This window comes from Odocoileus virginianus, chromosome 10, assembly GCF_023699985.2.
Source record: "Odocoileus virginianus isolate 20LAN1187 ecotype Illinois chromosome 10, Ovbor_1.2, whole genome shotgun sequence".
NCBI classification, from domain to species: Eukaryota; Metazoa; Chordata; class Mammalia; order Artiodactyla; family Cervidae; genus Odocoileus; species Odocoileus virginianus.
This window is the reverse complement of record NC_069683.1, coordinates 45,612,459-45,633,916: the sequence shown is the minus strand read 5'-3', so window position 1 is coordinate 45,633,916 and position 21,458 is coordinate 45,612,459. Positions and strand designations below refer to the sequence as shown.

At 48.6% G+C, this 21,458-nt stretch overlaps 1 long non-coding RNA gene across 2 annotated transcripts; it reads right to left on the bottom strand.

Annotated features, from left to right (window-relative positions):
• Positions 1 to 4,015: 4,015 nt before the first annotated feature.
• Positions 4,016 to 21,240, bottom strand: LOC139037157 (uncharacterized). Of its 2 annotated transcripts, XR_011489992.1 has the most exons (4): positions 21,068 to 21,240; positions 13,414 to 13,698; positions 5,767 to 5,983; positions 4,016 to 4,857 (listed from the first exon to the last, which is right to left on the bottom strand). It is a non-coding gene; the product is annotated as an uncharacterized lncRNA (long non-coding RNA). The 2 variants fall into 2 exon arrangements; XR_011489991.1 differs by having other exon boundaries at positions 13,414 to 21,240.
• Between the last annotated feature and the right edge of the window lie 218 nt (positions 21,241 to 21,458).

Sequence of the window (21,458 nt, the reverse complement as noted above, 5' to 3'; positions counted from 1 at the left end):
GGGTACTCAGATGCAACCAGAAAAAAGTGGGGAGTCCTGCAGAAAAGAGTTTTCTCCCAATCTCAGAACCCTTCCTGGCCCAGCGTCTTCTGCCAGCAGCACTCACGTGGCTCCTGCCCCTCCCTCAAGCCGCAGGGCCTCAGCTCCTTCTCTTCCTCTCTGGGGCGGCCTCCACTGCTCTCCAGCCTGGCTGTAGCAGGGCATCCGGTCTCCCCAGCCAACCTGCTTTGCTGCCTTCCAAAGCCAGCACGAAATCCCCTTTCTCCCCAAGAGATCATCTGCTGGGACCCCTGGGGCACAAAGCAGGGGTGACAAAGATCTCACAAGGCGGGAGGCAATTGTGTAGGCTCCCTGTGGATCCTGGCTTCTCTCCTGCCTCTCCTCTCTTGGGGTCACTAAGGCCTGCCCTGCCAGCCTCTGGCTTTCCTTTCTCTCAGAAACCCAGAGGCCTGAAAACACAACCAGGAGAGCACAGGAAATAAAAACTAAAGCCCACTCCAGAGCCCTCCTGTTTCCAGGGGCTGATCCATTTCTGGATGATCATCTGCCCAGGCAACATCTGTCTCCATGGGATCCACCCAGGATCAGCTAACAAAGCAGACCATCCCTTCAATACCACCCCTTCTTCAGAGTTTTAAAATCTGGGGTTCATGGTCAAGACCTGTGACCCCTTGAAACTGCACCACAACTTGGGTGTGTGTGGGTATGTCTGTACTTTTTCTGGAAAGAGTTTGCATGACTTTCATCAGTTTTTGCAAAGCTCCCAAAGCTGCCTATCCCTATGTGAGTGGGTCTGAGGGCAGAGAGGGTATAGGGGCTAAGCTGGCTTAAATAGTAAATAGGAGTTTTGAAGTTTTTTATTGCTTTAAGCCCTGAATCATATTTCTTTGAGTGGTGGTGGTGGGGTCTTCTTTTCTGGTTTATCAAACAGGTTGACTGTGTGCACCCAGACAGGTTTCTCACACAGGTGCGTGCATGCACAGCATGAGCCCTCCCCAGCACATGTTTGTGTGTGTGTGTGTGTGTGTGTGTGTGTGCTCAGTCACTTCAGTCGTGTCCGACTCTCTGTGACCCTGTGGACTATAGCCCACCAGGCTCCTCTTGTCCATGGGATTCTCCATGCAAGAAAACTGGAATGGGCTGCCATGCCCTCCTCCAGGGGATCTTCCTGACCCATGGATTGAACCAGCGTCTCTTATGACTCCTGCATGGGCAGGCGGGTTCTTTACCACTAGTGCCACCTGGGAATCCCAAGGCCTCCCCAGATCATAGCCCAAATAACCAGCACAGCCTTGGAACAATCAGGGTGGGGGCCAAATACCATCAAAGTGGATCCTAAGTCCCACTGCAACCCACCCGAGTACCGAGCACATAGCTGGTAACCAGCCTGGACCCCTGACCCTGAAGCTGGATACCCACCAGAGTGATCTCAGTCCTGGGCCAAGGCTTCTTTTGAACACAGTCCCTTTCCCCAAGACCTGTGGGCTTGGGGGAGACCCACTGCCAGCCAGCTGCTGAGGACCCCAGGAAAATCTGTTTATTTGCTCACGATAAGACTTTCAATCTCTGGATATTCCAGGAAGATGGCTCTGAGCTTGTTTATCTCACTGAGAAAACAGAAAGGCCTGAAGACCGAGAGGCAAAGGCGAGGTATGTTGATAAATACCGTAGCTCCTCTGCCTGCTGAGACTGCATGATCTTTGTTGAATCGCCTAATCTGCTTGGCTAATTATGCCCATTTTCCCTTCTCTCTTTCCCTCTTACTCTCCTCTGCTCGTCACAATGTGGCACTTCAGAAAATCTCTCGGAGGAATTTCAAGGAGCCGGCTGGGTCTCTGTGGAGTACACCATATTATCTCATTACGATCTCACCCGGTGATCGGATTCCGTTAGCTGACTCTCTTTATTAGCAGGCAAAGGCAAACTTATGAAATACCTTTAAACCTGGATTTCCTTAACAATACATCATTGGGGAACTGACAGCTCTCGCTCGCTTCCCTCTGCCAGAAAGAATTAAGATTGTTCCTAATTTAATCTCTCTTCCGCATTGGAGGCGGATATTTGTGTTTCGGCAGCAAACTTATATTAAAGGCTCCAGGGGAGGAGGCTTCAGATCGTCACAGAACAGCTCTGGTAGGTGTCCTGTGTGCAGACCGGGATGGCCCTGGATTCAGGGAGCCTGGGAGAAGCTCCCAGCACTGCCCTTGATGGAATCTGCAGAACTCTGTCCCTGCTGGCAAGAGATAAGAAGGCAAATGCATGAACTGTGCCTTTGTAGTTTCAGAGGCTGGGTGTTGGGGGTGATGGCTAGGCTGTCACAGACATTGCTCACGGCAGTGCCATCTGACTCCTCGGCCCTCTGGCCGTCTAGAAATCAGAGTCACCAGGCTGGCTCTTGTTGGGGCTCTGGCTGAGCTGTGTCCTGGCTGTATCCCATGGGGACGGGGCAGTGATGCTCTTGGTGCTCTGCCCAGATCCCCCATGGCTGGTCCGGCGCACCCACCCCCCGGCTGCTGTGACTATTTGCCACTAAAGCTCCTTCCCACCCCTCTTCTCCAGAGAGGTAGTCTCAGCTGAATAGAAGCCACCTGACCCCAGACAGAGGCTTCCCTGGTGGTGCTAGTGGTAAAGTACCCACTGACAATGCAGGAGATGCAAGAGACGAGGGTTTAATCTGTGGGTTGGGAAGATCACCTGGAGGAGGGCATGGCAACCTGCTAGAGTATTCTTGCCTGGAGAAACCCATGGACAGGGGAGCCTAGTGGGCTACAGTCCATGGGGTTGCAGAGTTGGACATGATGTGACTTCACACGACCCCAGAGGGCAGTCACCAGCGCGAGTCCCCTTGCCTTAAGCCAACGGTCAATCACTGATAGACATAAGCGCACAAAAGACCAGCCCCCCTGCTGCAAAGTGAGTCTGACTTCACGATGCTCCTGGGCTCCCAGGGGGACCAGGCTGAAGCTGGCCTCAGCCCAGACCGCATCCCAGCTTTGTTCCCTCACCCGATCTCTCCTGAGAGCGCATGCCCAGTAATCCACATTCCCCAGACTCTGCCTCTAGGGAATGGTTACATTTGGGATGCTTGGGTTTCTGGATTCTGATCAGTCAGGAATCAGACTGTACATGGCAGAGACTGACAGTGGGCAGTCCAGGCTGGTGGAACCATTCAGCCAAGCCACGAGCAGTCCCTGTGGCCCATGGGCACTTCTTGAGGACCCCCCTCCCCCATAACGGACAGGTGTGGCTGACAGCGCCTAAATTCATAGCCTGCCAAGCAGGGGCTGCCTGAGACGCTGCCTCCAACCCCCAATTATGAAGCACATAAGCCTCTCTCCGAGGCTGCTCTGAACCATGGCCTCTTAGATCCGCGTCACCTGGGCCAGAGCTGCAGAGCCTGACCCCGGGCGTGCCCTGCCAAGCACATCACATCCCCTCCAGGTGCTCTGCACGGAGATTTGGACGGCTGCAGAGGAGAGGGGGGGAAGAAGTGTGCTGGAAAATCCTATTATCTAACCAGGCCCCTATTGATAGCCCATGCATGAAACCAATTTACAAAGTGTGAGTCAAAGCCTCACGGACCGCCTGTTCTCTCGGGAGCCCAGCAATCACCCTGCCCACGGCCGTGCACTCGGATGCCATTCCCGCTCTGTCCTCCGCCAGCTCTGCTCGAGAGCTGTCAGTCAGCGTCCTGAGCTGCCCGGCCCCCAGCTCCTGCTAATGTCGGGAGAATTTATTACTGCGAGAGAAAAGAAACTCTTCGCACGATGATTTTCTGATCTCCGTTTGGCTGATGGCTCGAGGAAGCCCAAGTGAGACTCCTTGAGCTACAAGGTTTTTCCGAAGGTCATACGGTCAGTCCATCTTCTGTCGCTGGTGGAGGCTATGGCATGGAGGCTCGGATGAAGTCAAGGGCAAGGTACTTAACCTCTGAGCCCTGTCATCCTCCTCTGGAAAAGGAAGTACCTTTGAGAGCTGACGTAAGGACTGAATGAAGTGACTCTCTTGAAAGTGCCCAGGAGGTACTCAAACAATGTTTATTATTGTTTTTCACCTCAGTCAGAGCAGTTCAGACAATACGCTAGGGAAGAAGTTACTACTGCTTTTCTCTATAGAATATTCTCATGTGTCTTACAGTCAAGAAGCTCTTTTATCTAACCACAGCATCTCCTGAGGAAAAAGAACTTGCTAGTTATTCAGGTCTCAAAAGAGGTTTACTTCTGCTCCAAGCTAACACTGTCAGAGCTCTGGGGACTGTTATTATCTCCATTTTACAGATGAAAAAACTGAGGAATAGAAATTGCCCAAAGTCACATAGCAGTGAGTGGAAATGGGATAAGAAGATATAGAAGAATGCTAAGAAAAAGACGCTGTTAAATGCTTTTCCTAAATGCAATTAACCAATTCATGAGCTTTTCCCTTTTGAAGGATCTGAGTGGGAGCATCTCTGCTCTGCTTCACCTGACATCCCCTCCAATGCTCTTCCTCTCCCCAACCTATGTCAGATTTGAACAGAAATTAGGCCACCCCATCTTGGACATTCCTCAAGTGTCAGGCCTCAAAGGACTGGGTCTATATATCCTACCTCTGATCCAAACCAGGGCTCTGTCCACCAGGTAATTTTCATCCAACAGGTTAAGAAGACCATGGCCAAGGCACCTCTTCCTCAGTCTCCTGCTCTAGAGGCCCTGCTCCCTGTCCATCCCCCAGGGAACCAGGCTCTGATGACTTTCTTAGGCATTGTGACTGGTCTTAGTGTGGTAGATGCTGGAGATTACACAGAAGAACACAGTGATGAAACAGGTAGGCTCTTAACTCAGGTCAATGTTTGCCATGTCAGGACCTCAACTTCCTCATCTGTAAAATGGGCACAAGAAATAACAGTACCTGTTAGTGAATTGGGAGACTTTAATGTGCAAAATGCAGGACCGACATACAGGCTAAATAAACTTCAGCAATTACAGTGGCCAAGCTCAAGATTTAAAACTGCTTTGGCTTTGCTGTTTGGGTCACCAGATTCATCCACAGGAAGGTTCCCATTTCTGTTCAAAACAGTCATAAAGTTTAGCACATTGAACATCTGAGGCCTTTATCTCCCAGTTTGGCCTGCAAATCTTTGCCAAGCGAGAGGAGAGTGGGAGGGAGGAGGGGCCTGGAGTGAGCACACAGGCCTGGGTACAGACAGGGAAGGTGTCCTTGGAGCGAAGATGTTTAGCATCTCAGGTGAGTCTGTGGAGACCACAGCTTGTTAGAAGCCTTTGCTTACCTGGCAGCCAGCCAGGCCCTGCTAGCTAAGTAGGCCATCTCTGATGGGGCTTCCAGGGGGCCTGCACAGCCCAGTCAGAGTGAAAGGCTTTCTAGAGACACAGACACGTTACTCTTGTCCTGGGCAGCAGTGGCAGACTGTCTGTGCTGGACGCCTCCTGTGTCCCCGTCCCCAGCTGCTGGACGGGAGCGGGTGTAGGGAGGCGTCTGTGAGCTGCCAGACACCGTGTCCCTGCACCACCCTCTCTGGCCAGGAGGACCCTGACCTGAAAAAATTGCCCCGTCAGTGGAACACGGAAGATCAGCAGTGAATAACACGTTCTCCTAGAAGGGATCCTGCATCTGTGCCACAACTCACCAGGCCCCCCAGCCTGGACCTCTGGCCCAGAGCTGGGTGCTGGCCTGTTTTCTTTCCAGCACAGGGGGTTCTCAGAGTGGACCCTTCACTCTGTTAGAAGACCAGCGCGGTTCTGGCAGACCCTCCTGAGAAAGGATGCTGACCTGGGCAGAAACTGTAAATGAGCCAGTCAGGCCTGGGGAACTTCCAGGGAACACGGAGGGCCATCCAAACTGTGTGAAAGGCCAATCGGCTTTGAAAGGAGTCTTTCAGCCACATGGACAAGAAGGTACCTGTTCCTGTGAAGAGCGGGGAGACAAAACGAAAGCCTCCATTGGAAGGCGAGCCGGCGTGAGTCCTGCTTGCCTCCAGGCCTTGGCCCTGAGGAACGAAGAAAAGAAGAGAAGAGGTCAGAGCCACCCTCCCTGAACAGGGCTGTGGATCTCGGGGAGCTGAATTTAGAAGCAGCAGTTCAGAAAGGGCTCCAGAGGTGCTTGCCACCTGAGAAGGGCCCACAGCTGCATCCATGTCCTTTTTAGGGGCCAGCCTCCAATAGAGGCCTATGCCATTGGTTGGAATCACCCATGCCCCACCCCAGAAATTCTCATTTTAATGGGAAAAGGATGCTGCCCAGGTACTGTGATTTTAGAAGCTCCCTGGGTGACTGTGATATCACTGAGAACCAGTGAGATCTACAGGTACATAAGAGTTACATAAGGTACAGCAAGAGTTCTGGATTTGTGATACTGTCCCTATCATCTCAAGAGTTGTCCTCTGGCTTCTCTGTGGTCCAGTGGTTAAGAATCTGCTTTGCAATGCAGGGGACACTGGTTCATCCCTGGTCCGGGTGGATCTCATATGCTGGGGGGCAATTAAGCCCGTGCCCCATAACTCCTGAGCCTGCGCTCTATAGCCCTCAAGTTGCAACTACTGAGTCCTTGCGCAGTATCTGCTGAAGCCTGCATGCCCTAGAGCCTGTGCTCCACAACAAGAGGAGTCACCACATTGAGAAGCATGCACACTGCAACTAGAGGGGAGCTCCCACTCTCCACAGCTAGAGAAAGCCCACGCACAGCAGCGAAGACCCAGAGCATCCATAAAGAAAATTAATAAATAAATAAAAAGTCTAAAAAAGAAAAGAATTGTCCTCAACATCCCCAGTACCCCAGTCATTTTAGTATGCTTTACTTAAAACGTAAATATTTATCGTTAAGATTATTTTGGAGGCTATTGAGAAATTAAGCAAAGATGAAGTACATTTTATTAATAATAGAGAATTAATTGTATAATAACTAAGTATGTGATTAATTGTACTCAGCAGACAATGTGTGGATTGTTGATATCTCTAGAGAATAGGGTGAAAGATTGGAATATAGATTTGAAGCAAATTACAACCACACATCCTTGAGGTTTTGGAAAACCATGTGACATTTAAAAAGACTTTTTAGTTTGTAATAATTATGAATTTATAGGATGTTACAAAAATAATCAAGGAGCTCCCACATACGGTTTACCCAGTTATCCTTAATGCTAATACTTTACATACCTGTATACAGTTTCAAAGCTAGGAAAATCACACTGGTAAAATCCACAGACCTTATTACAATCATGAACTTTTTTGTTGACCTATAAATTTGAGGGTTTTCATTCACTTATTAAAAATTTTTATTGAGACACTGGCATTTGTTGTTGTTTAGTTGCTAAGTCATATCTGATGCTTGTGACCTTCTGGACTATAGCTCGCCAGGCTCCTCTATCCATGGGATTTCCCAAACCCACTGGAGTGGGTTGCCATTTCCTTCTTCAGGGGATCTTCCTGATCCAGGGATCGAACCTGCATTTCCTGCTTGGCAGGCAGATGATTTACCACTGAGTCACCAGGGAAGACTAGGACACTGGCTTAGAGTTTATCAAAGTGTGGTCTGTAGATCAGAATTGCACCAGAATCACCTGAGAAACTTTTGAAAAGCACAAATCCCTGAGCCTCAATCTCAGACCTACTGAATCTGATCTCCTAGGGGTGGGACAGGGGGTCAGTACTTTTAACAACTTTTCCAGGAGGTTTTTAGGTTCATAAAAGTTGGAAAGTCACTAACCTGTTCTACAGCAGGTGCTGGGCTCAGCTAAGGACACACACTTAGGAAAGCCTCACAGGCAGAGGAGGAGACAGATACTCATACTAATGACAGGGGCTGAAATAGCCATGAAATACAGCCACGTGCTATAAGCACAGGGGAAATGTCTGATCTTGGGTGGCCAGTAGGCAGGAGTTTTGTAGGTTGGGCATATTTAAGTAGGGTTTTGACTGATGCGTAGGAGTTTGATAGCTTGACAAGAGAGTAAAATCTCAACTAGAGTTTTGGCATGATATCTCTCTCTACCTTTGAAGCAGATTTCCTGAAGTGTGAGCTCTTAACAGTGGGGATATGTATTATTCATGTGCTCTCCATTGCCTGGTATGCTGAAAGGGCTCAGTAAACTAGTGAATGAAAGACTGGGTAAAGGAAGAGTGGAAGGATAGAGGAGTGGCCGGAGGAGGCCCGGAGGATGAGTGCCCAGGCAGACCAGAAGCAAGGAGAACACAGCTGGAAGAGGCTGGACTCTGGGTCAGAAAGGGCTCGGCAGCGGTCTGCCCAGAGACCCTTGGGGCGGAGCCGGAACCCACTGTGAGAAAATGCAGTCGGCTGTGTGCAGAGCATGTTCTTCCTGTACAGTTAAGCCCTGAACATCCCAAGGCTCCTTGAAATCAGCTGACTTGGAATCTGAGCTAAGTGGCCTTCGCCCTGGGGAAAAAAATAAAAAGACATTTACCCTGAAAGCACTCTCCTGCTCTCTTAATAAGTATATTAATTTTAAATGCCAGAGACAGACTCGTAAACTCTCCTTCTTAGAGGATTATGGTCACAGCCGCACTTGCTGCGGAATGCCGAGCCCCGCTGCTCCCACTCCCATCTGCAGAAAAGGTGGAAAAGGGTGTGTTACACAAGAGACGTGCAAAGGTCACTCCTTTTGCATTGGACCTAGAAGGAGCGGAGGAGTTCCACTTGCTCTTTATTCTCTTTTTCTCTCTCTTGCCGAGCCTGGGAAGTTGTAGGAGTTGCTTCTGGTTTCAGCACCGGATCAGAAGATCCCGGAAGGAGCTTCCAAAACAGGGGAGAGGTGGATCATGTCTGCCTGGGGACAGAGGAAGGGCTGCTGCTGGGAAATCTCAGGTGTGAAGACCCCAAGCTCCACCAAGGTGCCTGATCTGCTGTTCTTCTGGATCAGACACCTGGGTGGTGGGAACCCCAAACCTGCTTGTCACATTTCTCAAGAGACTTACACACACTGACGTTTGAGAACTGCGCTATGAGGAACCTTTCTCCCCAAGACTGTACAAATTTAAACAGTATCAGCTGGCAGTTAGGAAGTGCTGAGGTTTGAAAAAGAAAAAAAAAAAAGAATGCTGGCCTTGAAGACCCTCCCTTTCCCCCAACCCATTCATCAATAAAAGGGGATTAAGTGACTGTCCAAACAGCAAACAGTATGCAAAGTGGCCTTACCCATTGCAGTAGAAATGAGCAAATGTGAAATTGGCAGGTGATTTTGTTCTTTGTAGCAGTCAGAGAAATCATAAAGAGAAAAATGAACAGTAAGATTTTTCCAGGACAAATAAACACTTTGCCATTGAGTCAAATATATTAAACATTAAAAAAAAATTCTCTTCTGTTTCAAAACTCATTACTTCTGTTACCTACAAAGAAGATTAAAGCTTAAAACTACCTGGGAAAAAAATGGAGGGGATTAATAATCCCTTCCTCAGAGGACTGCTTGCAGTTTAAAGGGAAGTTCTGAACAGAGTGCCTGGTGCCCAGAGGCCCTGAATGTTAGCTGAAATTGGACCAGGCATTGGAAAGAACTACGGGTCCCCGTGCCTGCATCTGAAAGACATCAAACAAGCTTAAAGAAATTCAGGTAGTGGCACCCTGAAACTTGTAATCTCCATTACATATGTTTTCAATTCCCCACCTGGGCTCTTTATGGATCTCTTTTTTATAGGTATATACATAGAGCCTTCAGGCCAGAAATGTCCCACCTGACCCTCAGCTGTCCACTTGACATTTTTAATCAAGCATTTTGTTTTACTTAATGTTCTTATGTGCTTAGTCTCATAGGGCCTTGTCCCCTTCCAGTAAAGTATGTGAGAAGCTGTGCTGAAATGCGAAAAGCTAATAAGGCCTTTTGTGGGCAGTGGACCTGCAGGGAAAGAGGGAGGAAGGAGGTTTCAACAGTTCTTCAAGTCAAAAGAGCCTTAACCAACGTGAGAGTCTGCACTGCAAACTTTGTAGCCTGGGCTTGTGACAGAACGTATTAGAGTCTGTCATCAAGATCGTTTCTTTTCTTCATTCTTGTGTCTATCCCTTTCCTGGGTGGAAGATACTTGTCAGACAGACTCACTGAAATACTTTCTCAGTACCAAGAGATGCCAAGGTATTGGATCCCTGTGATTCATTACATTTTTTTTCCTGAAGCAATCTGAACACAGAGAACATGAAGCTTTGCGGGAGGAGTTTGGGGAGGATATATTCGGATTTGTTCCAGGACATGTAGACTTTCAGACTCAATCAGGGGGTGAGGATGGAGCAGATGACACCCAGAGACTCATTTCCCATTGATGAGATGCCCCAGCTCAGAATGATCCCATATTTCAGAGAATCCCAGAGCTATTCAGTAGAAATAGAGTCAGAGTTTTAAAAGTGATTAGCACGTTTGGATGAATAGGAGCCATTCTCGCAGGTTTGGGGGTCATTTTTGGGGGTCCAGCAGCAGGGACATTCTGAATGTCAAAGCTTATGGTTCCACAGATCCCCAGAATTTGTGAACCCTAATGTGTGGCCCTGAGGCCCATCTTCAGGTGATGGCAGTTCTAGGAAAGCATCTTCTTAAACCTGAAGGCAGAAATGAATACAATCCACTGTTCTTTTAAGACTTTCAGGCATTAGAAAAACAAAACTCTCAGCTACTTAATCAAAACTGATCGATGACAAGCACCAGGCTGATAACTGTGCACTTCAGAAGGAATAAAATTAATTAAATGGGGTTTGGCTTTTTCTCCCCCTTCAACATCTGTATTGCTGCTGAAAATCTATACTTTTAAATGTACTTCACCACTGTTGTTCATTAAAACTGCATGCAGCCTGTACTTACAGGCATAGGCCACACTGAAAAAAACGGGGCATCTCTGCGCTAATGTGCTGCCAGCAAGCAGATTGCTGTGCCCAGACATCTGAGTGGTACTGGCCCGGAGGAGGGAGGGTGGTCGTAAGGCTGCACCAAGCCAGCCCCTTTTTAAACATGGCAGAACTTGATCAACAGACAACAGAGAACTGACTGTTACATTGGGTCTGCAAGGAAGTGGCAGGGACTTTGAGAAGTCACTTTCATATCCAGTGATGAGCCATCATTCAGCTCTTTGTGGCACTTGCTCCCTGCCTGGCCTGCAGCTGCTCGGGGGCCTTGAGACCCCTCTGTGGGGTTCTCAGTGTATTGCTCCTTAGCCCTTTCTCCTGTGCCCTCTGGGCCCACATCTTGCAGCCCCAGGGTTCTACAGGGCTGTCCCTGTCTGAGCCATTGTCATCTCCTACCTCCTCTAGCCTGTGCTGGCTTTCCCTCCTTTCTGAGTTATTTCCAGAACACTCACTGTCTGGGGGAAAAGTGTCCTTGGATACCCACCATTTTTCTATGGTTCTAGCAAAGATATATAGATGGGCCAAATGACTGTGGTTACAAGCAGAAATTAAGTTCGTGGGCAATGTGTTTCCCAACGATGCAAAGCCTAGAATGATCCATCTTGGGCAGTGGATTCAAAGCCACACTTGCTCTGCGTCTCCCGGTATGGAGAGAGAGTGTCCCTGCACTGTGCTCTTGGGTGGTTCAGCTGATGTCCTCCCAGTGACAGGAAGGCAGAGAGCAGGACCCAGAGATCTGGGGCTGCGGCCAAAGAGTTTATAGCATTGCAGAGAATTGCTTTGATGTTTCCTCTTTTGTCTTCATAATTCATTGTTGTGGTATATGCATCTCCAGAATATCTTTATCTGTTCAATAGATTCCTTTTCTCAAAAATCTTTGGGTAAAATTTCTGCTTTAGGAAAATATGTACCTCCCACTGTATCACCATCCAGGTCCAGGGTCAGAGTTCCCTGTCTGAGAAACATAAACACTCACTACCACAATTGATTTTCACCAATAAGACAGTTATACCCATGGTGGCACTAGTGGTAAAGAGTGCGCCTGCCAATGTAGGAGACACAAGAGACGTGGGTTTGATCCCTGGGCCGGGAAGATCCCCTAGAGGAGGACATGGCAACCCACTCCAGTATTCTTGTCTGGAGAATCCCATGGACAGAGGAGCCTGGCAGGCTACAGTCTACAGGGTCGCAAAGAATCGGACACGACTAAAGAACTGAGCACATGTGCATGCATGCCCATGATGCAGGTGAGGAAACTGAGGATTTACAAAGAAAGGTTAAATGATTTCATTGAGATCATGGAGATCTTGGATTAAGAGTTTAGTCCCATACTCCCATGTTCCCCTCTTCCATTCAATTAAAGTATTTTGTTTTCCTATCTGGCAGGCAGCCCTTGTCACTCATAGAAGCAGCCAGGAACTTCTAAGCTTTAGGGACATCCAGTTTTCAGACCTTCCCCCAGCCCCGCCTCTGCACCCCATGTCCCAGCAGGCAGCAGCTGTGACAGCACCCAGCTGACCTGTCACTTAAAAGCAGCCGCTGGGAGTTCAGAGGGAACGGAGCCTCCTCCTTCCCTTTACATATAATTGGATTGTGGATGCAGCTGTTGCCTCCACAAAGCTAGCCAGAGTCACAGGGGCCTGGGCAAGTTGGGGACCCTGAGCAGAGAGGGGCTGTCTGGTAGCCTGGGGGGCTTCCCTGTGGAGGGCCCATTAGCCCCTGGCAGCCTGGAGCAAGGCACAGCTCTGCTTGGCCTCCTGCTCCCACAAGCAGGAAGGCACTTGCTCTTCTTCAGGGCACCAGGCATCAGCCCATCCAGGTGTAGCTCAGAGGATGGGACGGGTGGTGGTCTCACAGAGATGGTGGGCTGGGGCCCTCATGGCTGACTCCCGGGCAGCAAGGAGTAGTACAGGGCTGGGTCAAGGTTCTGCCTGCCCAAGGCCACAGCCTCAGTCACCTGGGTCAATGACTTGATGAAGTTCAGGACTATTGGATGATATAAACTCCTGGCTGTCCTTTGGGCCAGGTTGCCCCATCCTGACCAGACGCCATGCAGATGCCTCCAGCCAGCATGTTGATTTCCCCTCTGGCTCATCTTCCACCTCTGCTTCCATCACTGACCCTTGGTCATCTCAAAACTGTTACTGTTCTCTCTTGTCACCCAGGTCAGTGCTGGATGTTGCTTCTGTCTAGAACAGTTCCCTCATTGGGACTGCCTGGCTAAGGCCCACTTATCTGGCAATACTCAACCTGTGTGCCACTGTTCCAGTTTACTTGCCTGGGAAATTCCATGGACAGAGGAGCCAGGCAGACTAAAGTTCATGGGGTTGCAAAAGAGTCAGACATAACTTATCGACTAAATAACAACGTCTGGTGAAAAAGTCTGTGCTCTTAACGAGCATGGAGTTGGTGCTCAGTGGCCCTGGACATCCCACATGGCAGCCTTCAGGATGGGCTTGCCTTGTGCCATCATCTCCAGTCATCCCAGGCAAGGCTGGGGACCCCAGCTTCCCTGGGAGCTGAGATAGCCAGCGCGCCCTCCTCCCTGTCATATCTTCCACCCTCACAAATTCCCAACCGTACCCTGTATTGTTGCAGAAGAGGAAAAGATGAACATTGATACTGTCTGATCCATGATTGCTTGCATAACAAGGAGTTGATATATCAGTGAGTTTACTCCTCTTAGCCCGAGCAATGCGAGGCCTTGTCCTCCCTGCAGGAGCCTTGACGTTGATGAATGAGTCTTTCAGAGTCAGTCCTCACTTTCAGGAGACGTCAGCTCTTCCAAGGAGAAGCCTGGTTGCTGGCACCAATCCATAGCTCTGCTGACAAGGCCGTGCCACCTGACTGGATGCCTCCTGAAGCATCCTTGAAGAAACAGAGGAGGAGGGAGAGAACACTATGGACCTCTTCCCTGTTACCCCAAATCAGACTGGAATGCTGTCTCCACCTTGAGCGTTCTGGGCCCCCCCTTGTTTCTTTCCCACTCCTGGCCACTGCCTCTTAAGAGGACTCAGCCAGCCAACCAGAGCCAGCTCTTAATTAAGTGCAAAAGAAGGGCACTGCCGTGGCCTAGAGCAGCTGAAGTGGCAGATCATCAAAAACTCACTCCAGGTCTTCTCTGCACTGCGGCTGTGTGGTTTTCAGCTCAGATCTGGACCGGGCTGCTTTGGTGTTGATGCGGTTTAGGATGCAGATGGAAGATGAGAGGCTACCATCTCTGCTCGCAGAGACCCACTCCCATTTTGGAGTCTCTGTGGGGATGCAGATGCCATCAGGGGTAGTGGAGAGGAGCAGAGACAGACCAATGTGCAATGGGTTATTAGTTGACAAATGGATTTCCACTCTTGTTTCACTGGGGCTCCAAGCTGAGGACAGTGAGTAATAAGTTCCTGTACACTGTGAAGAGAGGGGTGTGTACTGGATATTCCCCAACATGCCCCTCCAATCCTATTCTTCTCCACCCTGCTTCTGCCAAACTGGCCTCTGTAGATGGTAGGAACTTGCCCTTGGGCTCTGGGCTGAGTTCAGCCAATGGGAGGCACCTTCCAAGGGAAGGAGGAGAAAGACCAGGGTGTTTACTACCCTGGGTTGCTTCTCTGCTTGGGCATGCTTCGAGGGTGTCTGAATCTCTCTACTAAAGGCTGCAGTATCCATCCAACAGCTCTGGGTCTCCCAAGGTTCCAGCAACAGCTCCCTCCCTTTGTCCTTTAGACTAAAACTCTTTCCTCCTCCCTGTGGTTCCCTGAACCCTGCTCATACATTTATAGTCTCTACAACTCTCTTTAATTACCCCTCTGAGTGTGCCATCTGTTTCCTGTCAAGACCTTGCCCAATAGACAGATTACCAGACATAACCTTAGACTGTCCACGAGACAGGGAAACTGTCACTGCGGCCCCACCTCCCAGCCACCCCAGTCCAGATAGGAGGAGGCCTGAGACTGAGAATCTTTTCTGGGGGAACTCTGAGTTTCCCTTCCTCTGTCTACCTCCAAGATAAGAGAAGGAAGCTTCAAGAAAATCACATGTTGAAAGAGGAAGTTATCTACAAATGGAAAGACAGGCACCCTCCATGGCTGGATGCTTAAGCCATAGAGACTCAGAGACCTGCCTCTAATTCCACCAGAGTGGAGCTCAGAAAAGATCTTGGGAGCTGTCTGAGTAGACAGTTTGGAGATGCCAGGTTATGTCCTGAGGGCCAGATGGATCTTTAGAGGCTGGCCCAGCTTGTGCTGTCTTGAAAGGGGCAGTAATGAGAACTGGTTAGGAGAAGAGATCAAGGAAGCTGTGTGGGTACCCCTGGAGTTGGAGATGAGAGGGAGTCATAAGAGGTCAGTGGGGAACCCATCGCCCCCATCAGGAAACTGCCTGGTGCAGGATTCCCAGAAGATGTCTCAGAGAACCCATAAAATCCCCCACAAAAGAGAAAGCATGCTTTTGGACATCTCTCAAATCATTCGACAGCCAGCGAACCACCAACAGCTTACCCCATGTGTGAAGGTCATCTTCCTGCCTGCTCCCAGAGCAGCCAGAGGCACCACAGAAAAGAGGAGGGAAAAGAAGACCAGAAGGACGGGCAGACAGCAGGCTGTTTCCCTTCCCTGCGGCGGGGTCCTCAGCCTGGGACAACTTGGGGCTGGAGGAGTCAGGAGGAGCTTTCAATTGGATGAGAGACTGAAACTTTGATTTAGGTTGAACTGAACTTTTTAATAAATGAAAATAGAAACTGTTAATCGTGAAGAGTGATTGAAAAGTTGTAGGATCATATGCTGGTTCAATTTTTAATTTTTGGAGCAACCTCCATACTGTCTCCCATGATGGGTGCACCAGTTGATATTCCCACCTGCAATGATCCCTTCCTTCACATCCTCACCAACATGTATTATCTCTCGTCTTTTTATAATGACCCTCCTAACATATGTGAGGTGATATCTCATTGTGGTTTTGATTTGGGTTTCCCTGATGATTAGTGGTGTTGAGCATTTTTTTATATATCTATAAGCCATTTGTATGTCTTCTTTGGAAAAATATCTATTCAGGTCTTTCACCCATTTTTAAATTGGATTATTTGCTTTCTGCTGAGTTTTATGAGTTCTTTATATATTTTGTATATAAACCTCTTATAGACATATGGTTTGCAAACATTTTCTGTCACTCTATAGGTTGTCTTTTTAATTTATTGGTTGTCTCCTTGGCTATGCAGAAGCTCTTTAGTTTAACTGGTATGCAGCCAAAGGAATGTGAACATGAAAGTCGTTCAGTCATGTCCAGCTGTTTGTGACTCCATGGACTATACAGTCCATGGAATTCTCCTGGCCAGAATACTGGAGTGGGTAGCCTTTCCCTTCTCCAGGGGATCTTCCCAACCTTGGAATGGAACCGGAGTCTCCTGCATTACAGGCAGATTCTTTACCAGCTGAGCTATCAGGTAAGCCCTAACCAAAGGAATTGAAATCAATATTTCAAAGAAGTATTTGCACACCTATATTCATTATAGCACTATTCATAGTAGCTAAGATATGGAAACAACCTAAAGGTTTTTCAATGGACAAATGGATATAGAAAATGTGTATGTGTATATATATACATATACATACACACACACAGGGAATATTATTCAGGCATTATTTAGCCATGAGAAAGAAGTAAATTTTGCCATTTGCTACAACATTGGAGAGCATTATGCTTTGTGAAATAAGCCAGGCAGAGAAAGGCAAATACTCTACGGTACCTCTTGTATATGGAAACTTTACAAAAACCCAGTTTCATGGAAACAACATAGAATGGCAGTCGCCATGGGTTGAGGGGAGGGCGTAATGGGGTGATGTACGTCAAAGGGTACAAATTTTCAATTATAAGGGAAGATTGTGTTCTGAGGATCTCAAGTACAGCCTAGAGACTACAGTTCGTAATACAACAGAGTATACTTGAAAGTTGCTGAGAGTGGATCTCATATATTTTCCTCCCCTCGACACACAGATACAGACACACATATATATACACACACGCACTTACACACACACACATGTACATACACATACATGCAGAGAGCACATACAGAGTTAGTGAGGTGACAAATATGTGAATTATCTTGATTTGATAATTCTACAACATATGTGTCTATCAAATAATCACATTGTAGAGTTTAAATATATACAGTAATATTTGCTTCCCATGGAGTGGGGTGGGAATGGGGGATAAAAAGGGGTGTCTGAGAGAGAAGATGCGAATGACAGTGAGGGGGGCAAAAACCATTTCCTGATTTTACTCCCATAAAACCGAGCCATTTAATAAATTGGCTTAAAAAAACCACTAACATCTTTGGGATTCTGCAGGACTAGAGACCAAGTAGAAATATAAAAGGAAGGTTGTTCTCCAACACAAGATTGAAGCAGAACAGATGGTGGTGTTAATAAAAGTTGAAGGCAAAGGGATAGGTCACTGCCTGTACTTCAGGCCACATCTGAAGACAAACTACAGAAAAAACAGACATTCATCTCCACATCTCTCACAACTTTGGTTGTTTTTTTTTTTTTTTTAATATTTTATTTCATGTTGGGGCAACACTGATTAACAGTGTTAATATCACAACAATGTTGTGAGAGTTTCAGGTGGATAGTGAAGGGACTCAGCCATATATATACACGTATCCATGCTCCCCCAAACTCCCCTCCCATCCAGGCTGCCACCTTACGTTGCACAGCTCTCACAACTTTGAGTAAGCAGCGGCTACTCCAGGCACTAGTGGGGATATGCGGGCCTTAGACAGAGGTGCAGAAATGAACCCAATACTTGCCTCTAGAAGCTCGTGGTCCAGTGGGATACTGGATCATATCTGCTCCATAATTGTTTCCTTTGTATCCTCTGAAGTAGGCAACTGCTGAGAACAAAATCCACAGCAGATAATCTCCTGCACATTCACTGAATGTCTACACAGGCCAAGTTCAGGGCTGACCACAGGGGGACCTGCAGTGCTGCAAGAGTTATAACGCGCCAAGCCCACACTGGGCTCGTGGCAGATGCGCAGTCAGAACTGAATTTCAACTGCACAGATGTGATGGACTCCAAGCAGGTGCCTCTGTGTGGGGATGTGCAGGCTCTCGGTGAGCCCTCAGCTTGCTCTGGGCTGGCTTCATGCACCTTTCTGGATGTCTATGTTCAGTTTCTCCAATTTCTACTCTATACTAGGTATGGGGGAATGTAACAGTGAATAAGACCCAATCCTTACCTTCAAAGAACTTGACATCTAGCAAGAGAGATGGATAAGTTAGCCATTAAGAGCAATAACATGTTATACGTATGACTGAGTCCCTTTGCTGTCCACCTGAAACTATGAAAACATTGTTAATCAGCTTTACTCCAATACAAAATAAAAAGTTAAGAAGAAGAAAAAAAACAACTGGGCAGAATATCTGGGGAAAAAAAAGTGGATAGGTATAACTGATTCACTTTGCTGTACAACAGAAACTAACATAACATTGTAGATCAACTATTCTCCAATAAAAATTAATTTTAAATAAAGAGCAATAACACGTTTCAGGTGCCATGCAAGAAGTAGGCTGGGGAGCAGTAGAAACTAACAAGGGCAGTGGTGGGTTTGACTGGATCTAGGCAGGCCCAGGGATGTTTTATTTGGAGACAAGGTTTAAATTGAAAGTGAAGGAGCAGAAGGATGTTCCATGCTAAAGAAACAGCTCAGGAAAACCCCAGAGCTTACTTGCTCAATGGTACAGGTGAGGGTCTGGACCAAGGGATACACCTGGAGCAGTGGGCAACAGTCAGAACATGCTCTTCTTCAGACCATGCTAAGAGGTCTGGCTCTTTAGGGCCCTGCCTGAAAGCTTTAATTCAGGGAAGCACTGCCATCCATGTGCGCTTTGGAGAGATCCGCTCTGGTGGCCGAGCGGAGTGTGGGTTGTTAAGTAGAACTGAAGGTGGGCAGTCTAATAAGCAGGCTGTGGTTATAATCCCAGGGAACACGGGATGCAGCAGTGAGGCCAGAGGCCAGAGCTTTTAGGAGAATTGACCAGAATGAACAGATGGGCTGGGGGAAATGGCGGGGAAGGCTTAAGGAGCGTCCCCAGGGCCCTGGCCTGGGGCCCAGTGGCTGGTGGGCAGGTGAGGAAGCCTCATTCCAGCTGGCTTCGAGTTGGTCTCACTCATGGCCCCAGGGCCCACATGGGGAAGGCTAGCAGGCCACCTCTGTGCTCAGAATAAGCCAGGCCGAGCCCCCCTGGGCCCAGGATTGGCATCTGCGCCCCAAACTGGGCCTCAGACAGGTCCTCTGCCAGGCTCAGCTCTGTCTTGAGGCCTGGGAAGCTGCAGCGGTGTTCCACACAATTACGTTTTCTCCTTTGAAAGCAGCCTTTGCAAATAGAGCATTACTTAATGGAGAAGATATTTAGATCTGTGTATCTCTTGTAAGGTGCGAGGCTCCCCACGGTGACATTTTAATGGCCAGGGGCATGGGGAGGAAGGTAAATAATCTGTACCTTTGCTGCCGCCTGGGGATGCTCCTCGTTTGTCAGATATGATTAGCTCTTACCCTCCTGTCCCCATTGTTATTCAGGTCCCCACTTGTCACAGTCACACCCCTTTGGATGCTCAAGCCTGGCTTTCTCTCCAGCTCTCTCTCCCTCTGGTGGCACCCTGACTGGCTAGTAATTTATGTATGACAATATGAGACTAATTCGGTTATTATGTCAAAGGGAAATTGAATCTAGGGTTTTAGTGCCGCATCTGGGAGAAATCTTCCAATGAATCTGGAGTGGAGAAAAAAGCCTCGGAGTTCGATTCATCCGCTTGTCACCCTGTCGGCAAGATTAAGTCATTATAGAGGGCTCAGCCAGGGCCAGAAATGGGAAGGGAGAGGAAGGGAGATAAAGGGAATGAGAAACGGGGTGGGGGAGCAGGAGCGAGAGTGGGGAGGGGGCGGCGGAGGCCAGGCTGGGCGGTGGGAGCTGCCGGCCCAGAGGAGGAGGGCTTCCGGCCTCTCCAGGGACTCCCTTATTTACCCACAAAGGCGGGCCTGGCTTCGAGAGAGCCAGGGGACAGATGGACAGGGAGGAGGCTCAGTGGGAGGGCCTTTACGCAAACATTAGCTTGTCTCTCCTCCTGGGCGTCTTACACAGTGTCTGAGCTAAAATCTGCCTTCTGAAGGAGTAGAGTGCTTTGCTCTGAGCCAAGTGAGGTGGTGGCATTTCTTCTGCTGGGCATCTGAGCAGCTGAGTCCCAGCCACAGGGGACCAGGTGTCCACCACAGGTTGGCACATCTAGGGGACCTTCTCTCAGTTTGGAGAGCTAGGAGGAGGTGTACGGGGTGGTTGCTTGGGATCCTGGGTTGGAATAGTGGGGAATAAGGACCAGCAATGTGCGCCTGACCTGAATATAAAGGGATCTGATTCTCAGGAATTCTGAGGATATTCTATAAGTTTGTTCTGCCCTCCAAGACACTCAAACCTGGCTTACACAGGCCCAGTTGTTGATTAATTTTCTCTGCCACAATGATGTTGCCCACCTGTGATCTCTGTGGAAATGTCCATTAGATCCACTCCAAGCATGTGTGTCTCCTTCCTCCCCTTCATCCTCATGGCATGCTGGAGTCTCTCAGTAGCTCCTTCTCCCTGCTGGTCCTTCCTTTCCCAAAGGAGGGTCATGGGATATTTGACAAAGGGAATTACCCTCCCAACAAGAACATGAGCTGCCATCTTGGTTTTTCTGGGGACATTTAACGCTCAGATGTGAGTGTCTCCTGAACCTCAGATTTCAATTCTCATAGACTGGGATTACCTACTTTCAGGGGGAAAGTCTGAATTGCATGGTTACCATGACTACGCGTCTCCCCTTAAGCCTCATGGGCATCATTCTTGCCTCTTAAAACCCTCGAGCCAGGATTCTTCCAGTCCAGAGGAAGGACGCCAGCAGGTTACCTTGACCGTGCCACTGTTTCTAGGCAGGATTTCAGGGAAATGACCAGGCCAGGAAAGGAACTGAGGTTCATTCCCACGTTTGTCCTCCTCCACTCTTTTCACTTTCCTGGCCTGCCCATGGAAAAACAACTTTTTTTTTTTCCCCAAGAAAAAGGAGGAAGCTCAAATTAAAAATGAAAGAATTCAAAATAACCCTCAGTTCTTAACTCACGTCAATTTGACTGTTTCTTCCACCACCCACACATCAGCTTCGACCAGACACCCACCTAACAGCACTTTTGCAGAAGATACCGGCAGCTGTTACTAACCCAAGAGGCGGCTCGGCTCTCCGCAGCTTGGTCACCACTCTTTCTTTGGGCCTTTCTGTGTCAGGGGCTTCTTCCAGGCTAAGGAGGGTCCCGGTAACCTTAGAAGGGCCCTTGGCTGCTGCAGTCTTGCACCTCCACCTCCTGAACAAGACGATGTAGAAGAATGCCCTGTCTCTGACACCCACCACTGCACCGCTTAATATTAGGCCTCTATTAATTGGACCATGTGATCTCAGGAATGGTTATTTATTAATAGACTATTCAGAGCCTTGGACGATTTCATCATTACAACCAGAGGACTCGAGAGAGGCCAAGAAATAGATGGGCTTTGCCAAGCAACAGAGGAGGGGTCTGTTTGAATTCCAGGCACACCCCACTTTGATAATGGTGG